Genomic DNA, 20,335 nt, shown 5'->3' with positions numbered 1-20,335 from the left:
TTCCTGCAGTCGAGTGTAGGTGGCTATAACTGCACTCACGTGAGCTTCTCCATGCTGATTTAGATGACCCAATCTGAGCTTCTCCTCTCTGAGTGCTGATGGTAGCTCAAGCCTGACCTTGAACAAGACCTAGTGGATAATGGTGAAAGAGTAATTATTGGCCTTGTCACAGTTCATGCTCAGCTATTGTGCTCTAAGCATGAATCCCACTTTGGGAATACCTTAAAACAACAGCAAGGTTAATATGGAGATTTGCACTGTGCTGATCTTTTCCTTCCTTGTCTGCTGGACCACGTTTTCAAGTGGAGGTATTTCCTTACAATAAGAACTCTGAACATATGGAGCATATGGTAAGTCTACAGGCTACTATATAAGAATGTATTGCTAGTTAAAATTTAGGGGTGCTTGAGCCTAAAACTCATTATTAATTAGCAGGATGTACCAGCTAAACGCCTTGGAAATATGTCTTCCATTTTAGAAATATAGTCTTTGTACATTGTTGATTTCTTTCGGGGGCTTGAATTTTTTTTTAGGGGGTGGAGCTAACCAACCATATTTTTAGCAGTATTGTAAATTCATGCATTGAACTTATTCAATTAATAGTTGTTTTAATGGATTGGACAATTCTATCCTAACTGGAATTTTTATTCATTTTTTCCACATTAAACAATCTCTTAAGAGGATTTCACTTGAGTTAGAATATTTAAATTACTGTGCAATAAATCTATTCTTTAAATGAGTTTATTCATTTTTTTAAGGTATTAATTAGAACACGTTGTGGAAGTGATAGATACAGCAAATGGATAAAGTAGTGTCCAGGCAAAAGGTTAAGGATTTTCTGTCATTATATGAAATGAAGCTCTTTCTAGAGATACCTCATTAATGGAAAAACCTTCCTCTTTTACATGCACCAACAAGAAGTTCATTACTCAGTGAACCTCTGCTTATCAGGGATTATTAGTTCTATTTTCTTTTAAGAGAGAATTTATCCTCTAGTAACTAACATGTCCATGCCTATGGTATGATCTTGCTTAGTGATGTGAAATAGTCATGAATTCACATTGTTTAGCCAACAGGTTTCCTCACTGGACAGAATGGGAGGGTGGAAAAGTAAAGGACAACATCAGCAGAGAGACAGATGAACTTTCGAAGTGAAAAAAAAATCTTGCAAATTTAATTCGCAGACTGGGAATGGAAATGTCATTGCCTCACTCAGAGGGTTAATCACTTTCTAATTTAAACTGGCAAATTTTATAATGACACTGTGAAATTAGCAGCATTTTATTGTGTTAATTATCTGCAGGACACTACATCATTTCTTCCAATAAATGTAAATGAGATTGCCTCTCCTAGGACAATATAGAGGCAAGGTGAATTTTTATTGGCTATTTACTGGATTTGAGACAAGTTGATACTCCCCACCCCCCACCCCTCCCTTAAGTAAAGCATATTCAATATGGTTTACTGTGCTGCCTGTTTTTCTGTGCATTTTTAGTCAATAAACTATACAGTGGGATTTTAAAGGTCATTATAGTTCCTTGCTATTTGAGCTAATTTTCACTTAAGGCAAAGCTGAAGGTAAAAATCACAACAGCTGTATTAGAACTAAGATGTGGGATTGTAGAGTTTAAGTATATCAATAATTGAACTATAAATTTTTTTTTTGACAGACTCAGGATGTTTACTAGCATGTGGCTTTGTCAAAACAGACAAGAGAGTGCCTTTCCAGCAGGCCTGTCACTCAGCATGCTCGATGCTGCAATGTTAGGCAACGCAAAGAATGACATAAGAGGAATTTAAAAAACTACACTAAGAGGCAAATATGTGGAGAGTTCTGCTTTTACTTAGACATTTTTAGATTGTGAGACAACAGAAAACATGGGTTTTGCACTAACAAATGTGAAACTAGAGTAACATTCCCTTTCTGAATAGACAGTTTTCTTCACCCAAAATATATAAAGATTAATTATGGTTGTTAGGTGATCTGGTTGGCATGCTTTCATATATATATACATGTATTTTCACCATTAAATCGAGATCCACACTCATAAAGTCTGTATGAACAAGTCAATGGAGATACTAAAATTTTCCATGATGGGACTCATGAAGTTTCTGACCCTTTGACTGTTTATCTGATCCTTCTGGCTACCATTATTTTCAATTCATGTTAAGAATAGCTGAAAAAAAATCAGAAACAAAAAATCTACCAATCAAAGAATGAGAGAGTACATTGATAGCACAGTCCCTAAAAGAGTTTGGTGCATTTCTAAAGCACAATCACTTCCCTCCAAATCGCTGTCTTTATGCGATGCTACGGAAATATGACTCCATAAGTTTGCCTGATTACTTAGTAATGCTGCCTTGACACTCACTGCACTCTGAGCAAAGACACCTCTAAACATAGATGCTAAGCAGCCTAAGATTTGAATGTGCTGTCTGCTAATAATACTCGTGATTGCTTTATTGATTGCTTACGATAATAATGGCCGGTCATGAGTCTTTTGTGATCTCTTTCAGGTGTCACTACACAGGGAAGCATTTCCCAAATTGCTGTGGTGTTTAGGACGGCTGCACTACACTCATCTAGGTGGGTCATGGCTCACTGTGCCTGGTTCCTTGGGAATAACCTCCTTAAGCCTTTTCCCCTTGAAAGCATCTGTAAGCAGCTGAAGGTCATGATTGTTCACTCGGAAGATCAATATACCATTAAATTGTGACAAAAAGCACTACCAGACTATTAAGTCCTGAGTCATAACCTCGATAATCTTGATAAAATGATGAACTATTTTAACCTCACAGTGACTGTTACACTCTTTGCTGGGTTGAAAACTGGCTGGACGGCAGGGCTCAGAAAGTAGCAGTGAAACAAGTGAAATCCAGCTAGTGAATGGTCACAAGTGGTGTTCCCCAGGGGTCAGTGCTGGGGCCCATCCTCTTTAACATCTTTATTGATGATTTGTATGAGGGAATTGAGTGCACCCTCAGTAGGTTTGCAGATGACACCAAGTTGTGGAGGAAGTATCAATCTGCCGGAGGGTATGAAGGCCCTGCAGAGGGACCTGGACAGGTTGGATGGGCAGGCAGAGGCCAGTGGGATGAGGTTTAACATGGCTAAGTGCTGGGTCCTGCACTTTGGCCAAAACAAGCCCATGCAATGCTACAGGCTTGGGGCAGAGTGGCTTGAAAGCTGTGCAGAGGAAAAATATCTGGAAGTGCTAGGTGATGCTTCCCTGAACATGAGCTGGCAGTGTGCCCAGGTGGCCAACAAGGCCAACGGCATCCTGGCTTGTATCAGGAATAGTGTAGCCAGCAGGACCAGGGAGGTGATTTTCCCCTGCACTCAGCTCTGATGAGGCCACACCTCGAGTACTGTGTTCAGTTTTGGGCCCCTCAGTACAAGAAAGACATCAAGGCCCTGGAACATGTCCAGAGAAGGGCTACGAAGCTGGTGAAGGGCCTGGAACACAAGTCCTGTGAGGAGCAGCTGAGGGAACTGGGGTTGTTTAGTCTGGGGAAGACGAGGCTCAGTGGAGACCTTATTGCTCTCTACAACTACCTGAAAGGAAGTTGTGGGGAGCTGGGGGGTCAGCCTCTTCTCACAGATAACTAGTGATAGGACTAGAGGGAATGGTCTCAAGTTGTGCCTGGGGAGGTTTAGGTTGGAGATGAAGAGACATTTCTTCTCAGAAAGAGTAGTCAGGCATTGGAATGGGTTGTCCAGGGAAGTGGTCTTACTGTGGTCTACCTTGACTTCAGTAAGGCTTTTGACACCCTTTCCCACAACATTCTCCTCATGAAACTGGCTGCTCGTGGCTTGGACTGGCGTACGCTTTGTTGGGTTAAAAACTGGCTGGATGGCCGGGCCCAAAGAGTTGTGGTGAATGGAGTTAAATCCAGTTGGAGGCCAGTCACTAATGGAGTCCCCCAGGGCTCAGTACTGGGGCCAGTCCTCTTCAATATCTTTATCGATGACCTGGATGAGGGGATCGAGTGCACCCTGAGTAAGTTTGCAGATGACACCAAATTAGGTGCGTGTGTCGATCTGCTCAAGGGAAGGAAGGCTCTGCAGGAGGATCTGGATAGGCTGGAGCGATGGGCTGAGGCCAACTGTATGAAGTTCAACAAGGCCAAGTGCTGGGTCCTGCATCTGGGGCTTAACAACCCCAAGCAGAGCTACAGGCTGGGAGAAGAGTGGTTGGAAAGCTGCCTGGCAGAGAAGGACCTGGGAGTACTGGTTGATAGTCGGCTGAATATGAGCCAGCAGTGTGCCCAGGTGGCCAAGAAGGCCAACAGCATCCTGGCTTGCATAAGAAGCAGTGTGGCCAGCAGGTCTAAGGAGGTGATTGTCCCCCTGTACTCGGCTCTGGTGAGGCCGCACCTCGAGTACTGTGTTCAGTTTTGGGCCCCTCGCTACAAGAAGGACATGGAGGTGCTCGAGAGAGTCCAGAGAAGGGCAACGAAGCTGGTGAGGGGTCTGGAGAACAAGTCTTATGAGGAGCGGCTGAGGGAGCTGGGGTTGTTTAGCCTGGAGAAGAGGAGGCTCAGGGGAGACCTCATCGCTCTCTATAGGTACCTTAAAGGAGGCTGTAGAGAGGTGGGGGTTGGTCTATTCTCCCACGTGCCCGGTGACAGGACGAGGGGGAATGGGCTAAAGTTGCACCAGGGGAGGTTTAGGTTGGATGTTAGGAAGAACTTCTTTACTGAAAGGGTTGTTAGGCATTGGAATAGTCTGCCCAGGGAAGTGGTTGAGTCACCATACCTGGAGGTCTTTAAAAGACGTTTAGATGTAGCCCTTAGTGATATGGTTTAGTGTAGGACTTGTTAGTGTTAGGGCTGAGGTTGGACTAGATGATCTTGGAGGTCTCTTCCAACCTAGACGATTCTGTGATTCTGTGATTCTGTGATGGAGTCAGTGTCCGTGGGGGTGTTTAAGGAAAGACTGGAGGTGGTGCTTAGGGACATTGCTTAGTGGGTGGCATTGGTAGTAGAGTGATGGTTGGACCAGGTGATCTTGGAGGTCTTTTCCAACCTTAATGATTCTATGATTTGCTTGAAAACCCAGCCCATTAAGAGAACATTGAGAAAAACTATGGGAATGCTGCCTTTCAGACATTTTTGCTCTAAAAAATACACCTTATTTGCTTTCCACCCTTACCTATAAGAGTTAGAGTCGTATGATTTGGCTAATCCTTGGTACAAAAAAGACAGGGATCTCCTGGAAAGAGTCCAGCGGAGGGCGGGCCACAAAGATGATAGGGGGCCTGGAGCATCTTCCCTATGAGGAAAGGCTGAGACCTGGGTCTGTTCAGCCTTGAGAAAAGAAAACTGAGAGGCGATCTTATTAGCATTTACATATGCCTTAAGCATGGGAGACAGATGGATTTGGCCAACCTCTTTTCAGTGGTTTGTGGGGACAGGACAAGGGGCAATGGACAAAAAAATGGATCACAGGAAGTTCCGCACCAATATGCCAAAGAAGTTCTTCACAGTAAGGGTGATGGAGCACTGGAACAGGCTGCCCAGGGAGGTTGTGGAGTCTCCTTCTCTGGAGATATTCAAGGCCTGTCTGGACGCCTAATTGGGCAACCTGCTCTAAGGAACCTACTTTGGCAGGAAGGTTGGACCCAATGATCTCTTAGGGTCCCTTCCAACCCCTACAATTCTGTGATTCTGTGATAATGCCACTCAAAACAGTGGTTGGGCATGAAGTTCAACAGGAGCCTTTTTTATACATCTCCTAGTTCTGGGCTAATTTCCCATTTTTTTGAGGTCTGCTGTTAATAAAGTAACATGTTTTTACAAAAGAATTAGAAAAGTGTGCCGTCAACACCTGAAGATGTGTTGCGATAAAGATTTTTCTGGGTGAAGAAGCAGCCGCTATAGGGGAAAAATGCCACAGCTTTACCTACTTGCAAAATCCAACTGTGGCTGATGCAAAAAGAAATGCAAATAAGATCCATCCATTATTTCTGTCTATGATGGTATACCAAAACATAGCTTATTAGACAAGATACTAGGCAGCCCACTCTCAATACAGTTGTATCAAATAAGCTTCCAAATGAGAAAACAAACATCTGAAAACTACCAGATGTTCTGGCAGCCAAGGAAAAGCCCACTCAGTATGAACTTTAGCCACTAGACCTCCCTACTCAGTTCTCCCTTGATATGTTAATAGCCTAAATGTAGGAAAGGATAGGAAACAACAAAGCTTCAGGTCAATTATGTTTCCACTGGTCTAATGGTGTATCATATGTAAAGAAACTGCCTAAAATCTCCTGGCTGTATCCTAGATACTTAGATACTTTAATTAGGAAAAGAGACCCTGTTTTAACAGTCTTAACAACCTCATCTAATTTATCTTCAGTTTTGTTAAAGGATAGAAAGAAGCAGATTTTAATTTCATTTGCACTTCCCTGACTTTTCTAGTATTTCAGGTCATCCATCCTTTTATCCCACTACAATGCTAAGGTTTCCTAGGGCACATAAGCCTTCCCATTAGTAAGGTGCAGTTCTTGAAGAAGAGGGAAGAAGGGAGTCTAAAATGGCCTTTTGCAATTCATTAAGCAGCAACATGACAACGAATTAAGAGACAGAATATATACACTTTCTGCTAATATGGAAGACAGTGTCACAGAAAGTCCAGGATCTGCCATAAGCAGAGGGTCTGCACCATATGGTCTGCACCGGCCTGGCTCAACAGAGAGTTGCGGCTTGTGCTTAGCAGAAAAAAGAGGGTTTATAATCTTTGGAAAAAAGGGCGGGCCACTGAGGAGGACTACAAGGATGTAGCGAGGCTGTGCAGGGACAAAATTAGAAAGGCCAAAGCTCATCTGGAGCTCAACCTGGCTACTGCCGTTAAAGACAACAAAAAATCCTTTTACAAATATATCAACGCGAAACGGAGGACTAAGGAGAATCTCCATCCTTTACTGGATGCGAGGGGAAACCTAGTTACTAAGGATGAGGAAAAGGCTGAGGTGCTTAATGCCGCCTTTGCCTCAGTCTTTAGCGGCAATACCGGTTGTTCTCTGGATACCCAGTGCCTTGAGCTGGTGGAAGGGGATGGGGAGCAGGATGTGGCCTTCGCTATCCATGAGGAAATGGTTGGCGACCTGCTACGGAACTTGGATGTGCGCAAGTCGATGGGGCCGGATGGGATGCACCCGGGGGTACTGAAAGAACTGGCGGAGGAGCTGGCCGAGCCGCTTTCCATCATTTATCGGCAGTCCTGGCTATCGGGGGAGGTCCCAGTTGACTGGCGGCTAGCCAATGTGACGCCCATCTATAAGAAGAGCTGCAGGGCAGACCCGGGGAACTATAGGCCTGTCAGTTTGACCTCAGTGCCAGGAAAGCTCATGGAGCAGATTATCTTGAGGGTCATCACGCAGCACTTGCAGGGCAAGCAGGCAATCAGGCCCAGTCAGCATGGGTTTATGAAAGGCAGGTCCTGCTTGACGAACCTGATCTCCTTCTATGACCAAGTGACGTGCTTGGTGGATGAGGGAAAGGCTGTGGATGTGGTTTACCTTGACCTCAGTAAGGCTTTTGACACAGTTCCCCACAACATTCTCCTCAAGAAACTGGCTGCTCGGGGCTTGGACTGGCGTACGCTTCGCTGGGTTAGAAACTGGCTGGATAGCCGGGCCCAGAGAGTTGTGGTGAATGGAGTCAAATCTGGTTGGAGGCCGGTCACTAGTGGTGTCCCCCAGGGCTCGGTACTGGGGCCGGCCCTCTTTAATATCTTTATCGATGATCTGGATGAGGGCGTCCAGTGCACCCTCAGTAAGTTTGCAGATGACACCAAGCTAAGTGCGTGTGTCGATCTGTTCGAGGGCAGGAAGGCTCTGCAGGAGGATCTGGATAGGCTGGAGCGATGGGCTGAGGCCAACTGTATGAAGTTCAACAAGGCCAAGTGCCGGGTCCTGCACCTGGGGCTCAACAACCCCAAGCAGAGCTACAGGCTGGGAGATGAGTGGCTGGAAAGCTGCCTGGCCGAGAAGGACCTGGGAGTATTGGTTGATAGTTGGCTGAATATGAGCCAGCAGTGTGCCCAGGTGGCCAAGAAGGCCAACAGCATCCTGGCCTGTATAAAAAGCAGTGTGGCCAGCAGGTCTAGGGAAGTGATTGTGCCCCTGTACTCGGCTCTGGTGAGGCCGCACCTTGAGTACTGTGTTCAGTTTTGGGCCCCTCGCTACAGGAGGGACATGGACGTGCTCGAGCGAGTCCAGAGAAGGGCGACCAAGCTGGTGAGGGGTCTGGAGAACAAGTCTTACGAGGCGCGGCTGAGGGAGCTGGGCTTGTTCAGCCTGGAGCAGAGGAGGCTCAGGGGCGACCTTATCGCTCTCTACAGTTACCTTAAAGGAGGCTGTAGAGAGGTGGGGGTTGGTCTGTTCTCCTACGTGCCTGGTGACAGGACGAGGGGGAATGGGCGAAAGTTGCGACAGGGGAGTTTTAGGTTGGATGTTAGGAAGTACTTCTTTACCGAAAGGGTTATTAAGCATTGGAACAGGCTGCCCAGGGAGGTGGTGGAGTCACCATCCCTGGAGGTCTTTAAAAGACGTTTAGATGTAGAGCTTAGCGATATGGTTTAGTGGAGTACTTAGTGTTAGGTCGAAGGTTGGACTCGATGATCTTGAGGTCTCTTCCAACCCAGAAATCTGTGATACTGTGATACTGTGATATGCAGTGGTACCCTGTGGAAGAGATGACTAGAATTTAGTGGTCTGAACTCTAACCAACATTGCATCTCTCTCTCTTTTTTTTCTTTTTTTTTTTCTTTTTTTTCTTTTTTCTTATTTGAATACACAATGGCTTATCTAGTTCTCAAACTGACAAATTAAACCAGAAAGTAACAACACACTTGCAAAAAAAAAAAAATATTTGTGATAATTATTATGTACTACCATTACAGTTGGTATGCCTAATGTAACTGCTAGACTCTGAATTAACTATACGAATCTTGTATTTAAGTTATTTAAATGTCTAAAAGAACTAATCACAAGGATGTTTTATTTCTGCCTCTATGGTAGCCTCATAATCATATTTTAAATTATGTTGTTATTTTGCAAAGTCCTCTTGAAATCTCTCAACAGCATGTCAAGTATCTGGCATTGGATTGTTTCTACAGAGAACGCTTTTGTCTACAAATGTTAGCAACCAAATCACATAACAGTGTGCAGCATTGGTCTCTACTGCTTCAATGCATACATGAAGCAGTTTTAAAAGACTTATTACTTGTTTACTTGTCCTTTCTTTCAATCAGTGCAAGCAGGCAATTGTGAATGAGCACTTAAAAGTGTAAATTTATGCCATTCTGTATTTTCATGAACCAGACTATATTAAAACTTGCCTAAAAAGAGAAAAATATTTATGTTTGTATTTGGAGAGCTGACATGCCAATTTAACTAAACAAATTTTTTCATAAAGAAAACAAATAAGCCCCAAACTCTGTCCTTAGAGAATATTTCTGTAGGTCACAAGTAATGGAAAATGCAGTTTAAAATACTCCATATAATCTTAAAATAACTGGTGTTGTTGGCTAATATAGGAAAAAATTACTGCCTTGCATGACTCAAAACTTATGGCTTATTTTACAGAAAGTCTTATTGCACTAATACTTCCTAGTCAGGAAACAAAAAATGTCCTGCTGTATCAGTGCTGAGGGAATGCAGACAATGACACTACCTTGTATCATAACACTCAAAACTTAACACAATGAAGTCAGTGCATTTAGGGCTATATTGTCAACATTTTATCCTACTGTAATTTTTGGACCTTCCTCTATTTGTCCCACGTCTTCCTGTAGAATTCTACATTTGAGTCTTGGTCTCAAAAAGATGATATTTTCAGTTAGCCACTACAGTAAAAAATAGCATGAAATGGAAAATGGTTATGTACTGATAAACAGATCCCTCTTTTGTTCGTAACACATTTCTATCGCTGTGAGTTCAAACAATAGTATTATTATAAAAAATGTACAAGAATACACTTTTACAACTTGTTAAAGCAGAATCAAATGATACTTTGAACACATATTTTGTTGACTCCATTATATCAATGAGCTCTGTGTATAGCCACGCAAACTAACATTCATTTCCTTAAATAAGACGTTTGCATTGTTTTTACTGCTTAGACTAAGAATGTCATTCTAACTGTCACATAACAAGGCTGCTTGTGCCAAGTTATTTGCTTATTGTCTCTGAACTGTTGGCCATCATGCAAAACAAAGCTGTCCTGTCCAACTGTAACTTCTTCACTGAAAGTACACCATCACCTTAAATTTCTCTTAAATTTCTCTTCCCCCCAGCCGCCCCCATTTTTCTGAAATTTGATGAGGTCATAGGTAGAGAGGAAGAACATTCGCTGCTGGTTCCCTGTTCTTGATGGAAGATCACAGGACCTTTGATCCTGCTGTTCTGCAATGGACAGATGAGGGTCAGGCCAGTATGCTTAACATGCGCTGGTTCCCTTCTGTGTCCTCTACTTCCCTAATGCATAATAGGAGGAAACATAACCAGGGCATTTTTGTCCCAGAAGGAAAAGGAGGCAGTGGCAAGAGAATAAAGTAAAGGAGTGTGAATTGCATAACAGAGCTGTCTTTTTTTTTTGGGGGGGGGAACTTCTCACCTAGACAAATAGCCAGCTAGGAAGATAGTATGACACCACTGATGAATAACTGAATGGAAATAGATAGAATGATCTTTAGGACTATGTCTGTTATATGTGATTTATTTCAATGCTGTTGATTTTTGGCTGAACAAATTCTTGTTGACCATCTTTTTAGCAGTAAGCAAATCTCAGGGTGTTCACAATTCTGCAATTCCTATGAAAACCTCTGTGGTGTGAGTGTCAAGCAGAAAGTTAGACAAAACAGTATAATTTGTTGTTGTTTTCTACTTTGCTTCAAAAATAAAAGTCAGGTTGTTTCTACATGGAAGCTTCTGAGTGCTCTCATTCCAAAACTCAGAGCTTTATTGGTATCTGGTTTAGGTATAAAAAGCATGTGTGTGCATGGAATAAAAATTGAAGAAATTAAAGAAGATACTAATTTATTTTTTATCTAAACTTTCCCAAGTTTTTACATTAATTCTTTCTTTATTTTTGATATCACTTTGTAATATAAGAAATTGTGCACTGAAGAAAAAAGAATTATTTAATTACTCTTTTTTCTTTCATTGAAGACATTCAATTAAAATTCAATTTCATTCTTTTTTTTTTACCTGTTCTTTTTAAGATAAATTGAATTAAAAGTTTATCTATTTCACTATATTCGTAACTACAGTTTACTAAAGATGTATTTCATAACCTTGTCTACATTGCTAAACAAGATTTGAAACAGAAAATAGTTCCCTTAATACAACATAACATTACCACACCCCTCCCCCCAAAAAAACTGTGTGCAGCTTCTTGTTTTTGAGACATTAAAATAATTATTATAGTAACTAAAAAAACTGCTGACTAAGTACAGAATTTGAATTCTTACAAATGCTGATTGGATCTCTAATGAGCTAAAAGTGCATGTTTGAAAATTGGCTATTTCTGAGAAAAGTAATTAGCAAAAAATATGTAGCTGTATGTATGTTAGCCAAGTGTAGAACAACACTAAGAGGATCAATGCTGCAACTGGGGATATATGCTGTGTGATATTATCACTATGTTGCTCTTTGTTTACTTAGAAGTGCAGGGTCTGACTGGTAAAGCAGGTGGATTTCATTGACAAGCGGCTGTTATCTAGCTCCTAGTGGGCTTGTTCCCAGCCCATTGGAAAACCATTGAGCCATGTGGGAAAAATATGCATGATTAGAGCTCTACTCAGCAGAGCACCAGGTTGGAATAACAGTAATAGAGGTCAGGTCCAGGATTCATTTACTGAACTGTGAAGGAAAGCTCGTCTGATTTCTGCTCTAACCTGTATTATATATGGGCGAGTTGCTTCAGCTAAATTAAGAAATGATTCAAATAATCACCACTTCCTTCTAACCAAACAAATAATATTTGAAGAAATATCCTTATCACAAAAGAATAATTGGTTCCTGCCTTGATGCCTCTGGAAAAACTGTGGAGCGACTAAGTATAGGAATATAATATTTTATAAATAACATGCACAGGAACCTACATTTGGCCTATATCTAACCTAAATCTAGTCTACTGCTAGCCTACAACAGAATGGAATTGAATAGAATAACATCTTGAGTTGGAAGGAAACCACTAGGATCATCCAATCCAACTCCTATTATAATCTTCCAGTTTACACACTTTACGCAGGAACCATGTCACTTTTCTAAAATGCAGATATTTTGGGGCTTGAATGTAGTCCTGATGCTACTGCCCATTAGGCTAACTATTAAATGTCTCATTTTCGCTCTAGTCATTCTTGCTGCAATTCTCTGCATCTTTTCTATTTCTGCTACTTCCTGTTGGAGGCAACCAGATGTAACAGTTTTAAGAGTGAGTGCATATTGCCACTTTATATAATAGCATCATAATATTTACCCATTTCTTAGTGCAACCTAAAATTCCATTGGCTTTTTTTTTTTTTTTTTAAACCTTTGTAACTCATTGAGAAGGAGTTTTCATTATGCAGTCCCAAATTGTGCTTAGTTGTTATAAGGCTGGCTCCATTTACTAACTACTTAATATTTAGCGGCTCAGGACTTTTTTTGCCCTTTCAGCATGTGCTGCCTTGTGAGCTTCTGTATCTACTATTGTACTGAATAAACACATATGTCCAATCTAACAGAAAAAAAAAAAAAAGCAGAAAGGGTCTCCTTCAAGTTAGGCAGATGCCTTAGGCAAATGTTTTGGGAACAACTGTTAATCGTCTGAATGAGAAAAAAAAAGTGTGCCTAGATAAAAATGTTCATTATTTGTTGTTCACTGTTTTACTGTTTACTCCATTGAGGGAGTATGAAAAAATATTATAAGCCTTAGACAACCAGCAAAGTATCACATATAACAATTAGTCATACCAGCATTTACTTGATTCACTTAATAAACTAGAAATTATTCATCTAAACTATGTAACAAATATAAATATGTATTACAGTAGGCAAAACAAGCACCTATTTGCAAGTTATTCATTAATTGGTGTTTTTCTAAAATTACAAAAATGCTTCTGAAATAGATTGACAAGTTCTAATTTTACCTTCTTTCTTATATGCTTCTTGTTTCTCTTCTTGAAGTTTTGGTCTCACATTTAAACATCAGGATAACACATGTAAATTTACATCCAGATGTTCCAAAAGTATGCACTAATTCCCTAAACCCGTGTTTTTCAAATCAGTATAACTGTCAGTGCTTATAACCTCTAGAAATCAAGCCTTACATGAATCACATGAACACGACAGAAAAACTGAGCCTTTTTAACTTCATAAGCTTAATGCTGGAATAATTGTGTCTGAATCTAGGTTAGTGTAAAACACATGCTAAATAAAAGGGTTGTTCAACACATTTTGCTAATAGAATTATTCCAAAAAACTTTTCTCTAAAAAGGTTAAGGAAGGTGGATATGCAGACCACATCAGATGGATCAGTCCATGTAAACAGCAAATTATAAGACTGTTTATAAGACAAATTATAAGACAATATTTCCTTTTCTATTTTAGTTATAGGAGAATGCAACCTCAGACATGAAATGAGCATGCAAACTAGCATAGTGAATCACAACTAAAGTGTGGCAAATCTGAAAACTAAATGTAAAACCGAAAAGAATCATCACAAGTATAAAATGTTAGATGTCTTCCTGAAATGCATAAGAGCATGTTAAGTTCTGTCCAGGTAGAAGTGGTTTGTATAATGGGGTTAATATGAGACAACAAGTAATGCTGAAGCCAGTATATTGTAGCACATTCAGAGCAAGGGACTCAAAGGCCAAGTTAAACTTTTATAAAAGTAGTAAGAGACTGTCAGGGAAGTCTGTGTGATGAAGTCAGTTGAGAGGACTTGCAAAGGCACAATATATGAAGGGAATTAAACAACAAAACCAACAAACATACAAACAAGACCTACCAAGCAGTGAAATCAAAGGCTGGCTTTTATGTTCAAAAATAAATAATATTAAGTTAGAAAGAAATAGAAGCTGGAGGCAAAAAAATGTAAGAAATAAGGATGCCAGGTAAGGAAAAAGACTAAGCTATCTATATTTGGATTTGAGAGTCAAGACAAAGAAAATGACTTTTGCTAAGATAATATGTTCAAAGAATGCAGATAGACATTCTAAATATTTGAGGGAAAGTTTCATAGGGACAGAAACAGGGAAATGTAGAGTAACTATAATCTTCTATTTATACAGCAACCTGCATTACAATTGCTGCTAAAGCATTCTTGATTTTTTTTTCCAAATCAGTGTGCCTGTGTACGTGCATACAAGCGTGTGACTGCACAAATCGCTTAAATGCAGAAAGCAGCGGAGCGGAACAGAGCAGCTGTTTAGAACTGCACAGCAACAAGACATGGCACTTTAGGACAGGAAGTAAAGGAGAACACAGCATCCAACTGAAGCTGCAGAAGGGATTTTATGTCAACAGAATGCAATTACCAAAACTGGAGTATTTCCAGGACAATAGAACTAGCATAAGGGGATAATCATTATTGCCTGAAATTGAATATAATAAAGAAATTAGTTAGACAGAGATAACTTGTTCAGAAAAGGGAACAAGATGAGATGGCAAAAGAAATTGGAAAGGGTTGTAAAAGGCATGATCTCCTAACAATGAGAGATTGCAGATATAAACTAGGTCATACTGAATAAAGGATATGAATCAAGCAGTTCTATGGACGTTGAAATGATTTGATCTTTTATACTATAAAGAAGGGTAAGAATTATGGCCCAACCTTTCTCTCCTCACTCATTCCATGAACTATGGATGTATGAGAGAGAAAAACAGCATCTGGCTAATAAAAAAGATCTGATTCTTGCCATAGCCATGAGTAATGCATGGATATGTGATAGTAGACTCAGAGGCAGGATCTCTGCAAAACAACCACAAGCTGTTAAAGTTTGTCATTAGATCTTTAGACAACCCCTGCTCACATCTTGAATTTTTCTGTGTGAATTTCAGGACAAGAAGACACTGGAAAAACAAAAGTTTAAGATTTAGAATTTTACAAGATTAAATGATTGTCTGTTGCTTATCTTTTCAACGGATAAGATAGAGCTATAAAAACTATTAAAACAACAACAACAAAAAAATGAAATGTAGACTTTCTTCATGTATCTCATAAATTTTTTTCAACCACTTTGTCAATGGATAAAATAGGGGCTCAATTTCTCAGCTGCTGTAACTGTTCATAGTATCTCCACTGTTAATTTAATTCAATTGAGGGCCCAGATGGGGCATTTAACTATGTGCTTCATTCTGCCTGTGCAGGCAGCATTGTAAATGCACCTTTCAATGGAGTGTGTGATTAGAAAGGATTGATAATACATGCATGGTGTTACCCTACAATGCCAGAGAAAAAATGTCATAAGATTTGCTAAAGTTGATGAGCTGTGATCTTTCAGAGTCATAATAGAAATCACCCTTTCCTGAGATGTTTTGTGTTATTTTGCTTTATGTTTTAATTCTTTGAAATCTTAAGTAACTTTTATGAAAGTGATCATCAGAAGATTAAAAAAAAAAAAAAGAGAGAGAGAGAGAGAGAGAGAAAATCAACACAGAGGGCTCTCCATGATGTATTTGACTTAATTAAACATAAATCAGCTTGAGCTCACACAGTGTGGTCATGCTTAACATATCTGAAAGAACTGTTTGAGTAAGTATCTGAAAGGCTTGACAGACGGAAAGCTACGGGCATACTTTACCTGGATTTTAGCGAAAGCTCTTGATACAATGCCATACAGGAATCTAATCCACCAGCTAATCATTAAATTTATTATGAGGTGAGCTACTTGACTGGATTAAGCCCTGGTGTGTGAGTTGATTTGGTTTAGGGTACAAAGACTAGTGGAATTTAGCAAAGAAACAGGCTCACAAGGATGTGGCACTCCGTCTCTTTCCTTGACCCTGTGATGGAGATTAAAGAGAGTGAAGAACATCAAATTAAGATTGAATTTCATCTTTATGCTGGCATGCTATGCTTCTTTCATGGAGTCATGAAAATATTTTCTTGAAATCAAAATTAATGAATTAGTCTTGATTTTTCACAAACCATATATTTGTTGTTTCCAGTAACAAAATTTCCTTGAAAACAGCCTATTTATATTGAAACAGCTGGTACTTCACTACAAAGTAATGTTTTGTTTTCTTTTTTAAACAAACAACAACAAAAAAAACACAATGTGAATAAAAATATATTTATTAAATACTATATTTTTTCTTTGTGATTGCTCTAATTTATTTTTCTGTTACAGTTATACACTTTTCCCAGTGGATCTCTCACAGATCAGGTTTAGCAGGCATAGCTATTGTAGGTGTTATATATGAGTTTTATACATCTGCAGAAAAGCATACATGAAGTTAAATATACTTCCAAAAGTATGTTTCTATTCTTGGAGTGTTTATGGCTTCATTGAACTAGTGAATATTCAAGGCAGGACTTAGTTGTTTTGCAAGTTAATGCAGTCCTTCAAGCTTACTGCTGTGAAGGTGTTAACGGAGATTCATACTGCATTATGCTGCTCTTCATCTTAATTTTAGATGTTTCCAGAGATCACCATATTTCAGTAGGATCCTCATCACTTTCATGTCAATATATTGTCCCCCTCTTAATGATATATGGAGATATAAATGGTAAGCCTATATGTAATCAGCATGAATTTCTGTAGATTTTCCTATGATTCAGTGAACTGTTTCCACTGTCCTTGCTTGTTGGCTAGCTGGTAATGCTGTTGTACTGCACTACTCCTGTGAAGGTTGTACTACTGCTCAGACTTTATTTTGAACAGACACACGATTTTCATTTTCTGCCTGTATAAATCACATCAACCCCTGGCAAAAAACAAAGGAACATGAATGTGGTTAAAGTTTTTTGTTTCATGCATTCATGGTACCTTCCACATTCCTTTGGGTTCAGATTCTGCCCAGTTTGCCTAACCAAAATAGAGCTCATCCATCAGTCTGTGATCACCATTCATTTCCAGTGACCTTCAGTAATTAATTGTGTCATGTAATGTCAGCTCCTGGTGTAATGATAAAAAGAGGTTTCAGAAGTGGTTAATTCTTTAAATTATCAGTACAGTGTTTCTTTTTATATGAAGGAGACATACTCTCTGTCCTTTCTTTTTTAACCCCAGTTTTTAAAAAGGGAAAAAATGGAAGACTTGGTAAATTACAGACTAGTCAGTCTCACCTCTGTGCCTGGCAAGATCATGAAGCAGATCCTCCTGAAAGCTATGCTAAAGCACAAGTAAACAAAGAGGTTACTGGTGACAGGCAACATGGCTTCATCATGCAAGATTGTGCCTGACAAATTTGGTGGCATTCTGCAGTGGGGTTACAGCATTGTTGGATACGGGATGAGCAACTGATGTTACCTACCTGGACTTGTGCAAAGCATTTTTCATGGTCCCTCGTGACATCCTTGTTTTTAAAATGGGGAGAAATTGATTTGACAGAGGGACCATAGAGTGTATAAAGAATTTACTGGGTACTCGCATTCAAAGAGTTGCAGTGACAATGACAAGAAGTGTTCCTCAAGGGTCAGTACTGGGACCGGCACTGTTTAACATCTTTTTCGGTGACATGGACAGTGGGATTGAGTGCGCTCTCAGCAAGTTTGTTGATGACACCTAGCTGTGTGGTGTGGTTGACACGCTGGAGGGAAGGGATGTCATCCAGAGGGACCTGGACAGGCTTGAGAGGTGGGCCTGTGTGAACTGCATGAAGGTCAACAAAGTCAAGTACAAGATCCAAGCAGAAATACAAGCTGGGTGAAGAATGGATTGAGAATAGGCCTGAGGAGAAGGACTTAGTGATGGTTCAACATGAGTCAGCAATGTAGTCTTGTAGCCCAGAAGGCCAACTGCATCCTGGTCTGCATCAAAGGAAGCATGGCCAGCAGGTCAAGGGATGTAATTCTCCCCCTCTACTCTGCTCTCATGAGTCCCACCCGGAGCACTGTGTTCAGCTCTGGGGCCCCCAGCACAAGAAGGGCATGGACCTATTAGAATGATTCCAGAGGAGAGCCACAGAGGTGATCAAGAGGCTGGAACACCTCTCCTATGAAAAGAGGCTGAGGGAGTAGGGATTGTTCAGTGTGGAGAAGAGAAGGCTCTGGGGAGACCTTACAGCATCCTTCCAATACCTAAAGGGGGTCTACAGGAAAGCTGGGGAGGGACTATTAGTCACAGAGTGTAGTGATATGACAAGGGGTAATAGTTGTATGCTGTTAGGGTAGATTTAGATAAGATATTGGGAAGAAATTCTTCACTCTGATGGTGGTCAGGTACGGGAACAGGCTGCCCAGAGAAGCTGTGGATGCCCAGTAGCTGGAAGTCCTCGAGGCCAGGATGAATGAGGCTTTGAGCAACCTGGTCTAGTGGGAGGTGTCCCTGCCCATGGCAGGAGGGTTGGAACCAGGTGATCTTTCCTGTCCGTTCCAACCCAAACCATTCTGTGATTCTATGATTCTGTGATTTTATACATTAGGTGTTTATGGAGGTATAACAAAGAGAAACAGAGAAAGAAAAACAAAAAAAAAAAAAGAAAATCAATTATAACGTTTGCATGACATGTTTGAAGATAGGATCAAAAATAAATATCAACTTGGAATCCATTTCTGATCCCCAGCAAATTTCAGGGTGTCATTTGTCTTTAATAACACGACAGAGCATTTTGCAGTTTGCAGGATGTGGCTATCACTTAAAAATTTTCGTCTCCTAAAATATAGGTGTACTTGAATCCTGCTGACTCCGAAGCACTTGTTTTGTGCTATTGTGTTGCCTTCATATTGATAGGTCAGGAAAGAAAAAGGTAAAGCATGCTAACTCTAACCAAACATCTGTGCCTAATGTCATGTTCTGTAACCTGTTACAGGTGGCCATTGACAGAGCACTGAAGCAATCAGGTATTGCATCTGAGGACACTGTCCTCTGTAAGGTCACCCATGGATCCTGTAGCAGTCATTCTTACATGGTGGGATTTATTCAGTGTTTATGTGCTGTAAGCATAACTCCTGCAGGAGAAACATTTTCTGATATCAGGAGTTGGCAGAAAAAAACTCCTCTCACTCACCTGTAGAATTATTAAACAAGTCCTCAGTCTTACTTATTTATTGCTGACACCCGCAGTTCTCCTTCTTCCTCTTTCTTGACTGGCAAATAGACCTTTCTACAGAACATGAGCCTTGCAATTCTTTTTAGTGTTGGAAGCACATATGTTTTATTCAGTTCTTATATCTTTGCCCAGAGCACAAAGCAAGTCCTTAATAATTTAGTCTTACAGATGACTCAGAATCATCATATCCCAGGCTTACCCTTAAACCAAAGCTATTCATGGTCTGAACTTAGTATTATAGCTTTTAAATTCATAACTTTGGGAGCAGACAGTACTTATAAAAGCACATCGTATATATTTCTGTGCTAAATGTCAAACTATTAAGGTTTATATTTCCTAACTTTTCCAAAGATTAGGGGAAATACAACTTAGTTGCTATACTTCACAGGGCTGAGAAAGCCCAAGAATAGTTTTTGTGATTTCAACCTCTCTGCTGTAGTCTTCCTAATGCTGCAAGAAAATTACTTCAAAGTACTCTTTTGACAGTCATTCTTGGATACACAGCAATTACTGTCGTGCATTTTATGCAATCAACCTATAGCGTTTGGGTGTGTATCCCTACTGTGGGGTCCAGGATTTAGTCTCACAGTTTCATCAGAGAGGATGACTCCTTCGGAGCTGCTCTGCCAGAAATATCTTTGAATAGATAACTCATTCTCTTCTGGTGTAAATCATCAGGTTGGATGTTAGGAAGTAAGGTTGGATGTTAGGAAGTACTTCTTTACCGAAAGGGTTATTAAGCATTGGAACGGGCTGCCCAGGGAGGTGGTGGAGTCACCATCCCTGGAGGTCTTTAAAAGACGTTTAGATGTAGAGCTTAGCGATATGGTTTAGTGGAGTACTTAGTGTTAGGTCGGAGGTTGGACTCGATGATCTTGAGGTCTCTTCCAACCTAGAAATCTGTGATACTGTGATACTGTGATTAACAGTAGCCAATTCTGTAGTCATTAGGGAAATGCATAAAAAACATAGTGCTCAAACCATGCAACTTCATCAAAACTGAGTGACATATCTTTCTGATCCCAGGTAGTGATCTGTTTATGCCCTGGTGCCTGAAGATTATTCTTTTTTTTATCTACCACACATACCTGCAGATATTGCTCTTACCATGTGACCTTCTA

At 40.4% G+C, this 20,335-nt stretch overlaps 1 long non-coding RNA gene across 1 annotated transcript in view; it reads left to right on the top strand.

Moving 5' to 3' along the window:
* Nucleotides 1-222: 222 nt before the first annotated feature.
* Nucleotides 223-20,335, top strand: part of LOC308185025 — a 33,960-nt gene continuing 13,847 nt past the window's right edge. The window contains exons 1-2 of the long non-coding RNA XR_013943076.1: nt 223-350; nt 2,518-2,587. This is a non-coding gene — a long non-coding RNA (uncharacterized lncRNA). The remainder of the gene's footprint in view (nt 351-2,517; nt 2,588-20,335) is intronic.

The sequence above is a fragment of the Anser brachyrhynchus genome (genome assembly GCF_964034855.1).
Source record: "Anser brachyrhynchus genome assembly, chromosome: Z".
In the NCBI taxonomy this organism is placed as follows: domain Eukaryota; kingdom Metazoa; phylum Chordata; class Aves; order Anseriformes; family Anatidae; genus Anser; species Anser brachyrhynchus.
Note: the sequence above shows the minus strand (reverse complement) of the source record. Positions and strands in the feature narration are given on the sequence as shown.